Source organism: Limanda limanda, chromosome 16 (genome assembly GCF_963576545.1).
Source record: "Limanda limanda chromosome 16, fLimLim1.1, whole genome shotgun sequence".
NCBI classification, from domain to species: Eukaryota; Metazoa; Chordata; class Actinopteri; order Pleuronectiformes; family Pleuronectidae; genus Limanda; species Limanda limanda.
In genome coordinates this window covers 24,052,572-24,054,747 of record NC_083651.1, presented here as the reverse complement: position 1 = coordinate 24,054,747, position 2,176 = coordinate 24,052,572, and positions in this window count along the sequence as shown.

Here is a 2,176-nt window from a genome sequence, read left to right as displayed (position 1 = left end):
GAAGTAGCACAGCGTGTGGAAGCCGTCACTTAGTCAAACGATATCGAGCATGAATCATATCGCTGCTGTCTGCAGGCGACACAAAACAAGTCTGTCTTAAACGTGATGATTTATATGCTTTATCTCTTGAAGCACCTTGTAAAAGTCTGTTGGTTTTTCTGAATGACGTCACCGGATGAATTCTAAAGATTTATTGACTAATTTCAGCAGCAAACTCAAAAACACACAAACATGCAGTGCAGCGATATTCACACCAGAATTAGAAGGTATATAGGTGTTTGTTTTATATGTAGGAAAACCCATTAAAAAAGGTGATTGACTCCTTTCCCATCGCCAGTAGAGGAGTTTGACTTTCTGATTCACGTCTTACACCAAATGCAAAGCGGCACCAAACGTGACTCAAGTTTCCGACTGATGTCACTTTCCTCTCCAGCGCCAATGGTTTGAATAGCAAATGCTTCTGCCGCCGTCGAGGATGTGAAAATGAGGGAGTGTGCTTTTGACTAAAAAAAAATAACACTGGTCTAAGGTCAGTATTATATTAGAGCCCCATCATCACGATAGAAATATGTTCTTACTTCCATGCAGAGAAACATTTCCTCTCACTATCTGGCAGTTCTGCTTTTATGATGGCAACCCACCACACACACGTGGCTGTTAAATGAAATGGGGGATTGGCACCGTGATTGGTTCATTGCATGTTACCCTGTTAGTTTTGTGCGCGTCCAGGTGTGTCTCATGCGAATGCGATGAATGAGCAGATGTAAACAGGCCCACTTGTGTCCATGTATGCTCCACAGCGTGTGGCTAAGAGTTAGTGCCTCTCTGTTTCCTTTGTTCTGCTTCAAAAGCTGCCCACACGCTCTTTCCAGCCGTGGGAGGCACTTCATTGTGCTGTGAGATTAGCTTGGCAGGCTGCAAACAGTAATACATTTAGTCATGCCAACTTAAACAGAGGCAGAAACAATGACTACATCACTGTAATTAAATAAAGCTCCATCCCCGGTGTTTACTGCCCCGTCGGGTCGGAGCAACGTCAAACAAACATGCATTTTGTGAAATTGCCGTTTAACTGTGATTTTTTCTTTCTGTCCATAGCTCTGAGCGTTGACGTGCACGGTTCAAACGACAAGTCACAAAACTAATCTAGCTGTGTGGCACATTTTCATACGAATGCAAATCGACAAAAGAAGATGAAATCGTCAAAAACTCCAATGCAGACAGTGGATTCACCCGTGGAGGAGACGGGCAGCACTCTGAAGCTGCAGCTCTGGATTTTACAAAAATGTATTTCTGTGAGGAATGTGCAGCATTATGCACATATCACATAGTATGAGGCACGCCCACAACACTTATACTATACTATACCTATATATGTGCTAAACTGCATCGCACACATCCAGTAGCATTGCAGAGAATGAAAACTCATCACTCTACTTTAGTTTGTCATGTTGTGACATTATCATAAAATGAAAAATGAAATGAATGAAATGAAATGAATTTTATGAATATTGATTTACATTTCTACAGAAAGATGATGTCCTAAGGGAGAACAACTTTCTTTTCTCGTAGATAACACTTACATATAGTGATTTAATGTCTGCAGCACATTGTTGACGGGGCTCAGGAAAAAGCAGCACATGTTTTTCTCTCAGCTTCGTCCCACACCACTGACCTCAGACGTGATTTTCTGAGGCTTCAAGCTTAGTTTAGTTGTTAATTAGTTTCAAAACGCTAAATATTCTCAACTGGTTCCTTCCGTCCTTTTGTTGGACTCTATTGTGTTTATGGACTTTGATCGTGTTGTTTTCCTTGTGCTTTGGATTTATATCTTTGCACTTTTGAAACTTTATTCCCTGTGTGAGTCTTCTAGCCTTCTTCCTATCTTTGTCTGGTTTGTTGAACACTGAACTTTACCTGTGTCTTGTCAACTTTGTGTATTTAGTTTCTGAATTTCTCTTTGTTCAAAGTTCATCTCGTCAATCTCTCACCCACTTTTCTTTGTGTGTGTTTCTTCCCCCTGGGAGGTTGAACTGAGTGGAGTTTCACTGAGCTTTGAATAAACCAGGTTCACAGGGCAGCAGCGGTGCTGCAGCCTCAGGGTTCCTGCAGTTGCTCTTTACTTACTGCCGCTCAATTACTCCAGGTCGCTTTTTCAGTTTTCAGACAGAAAAAC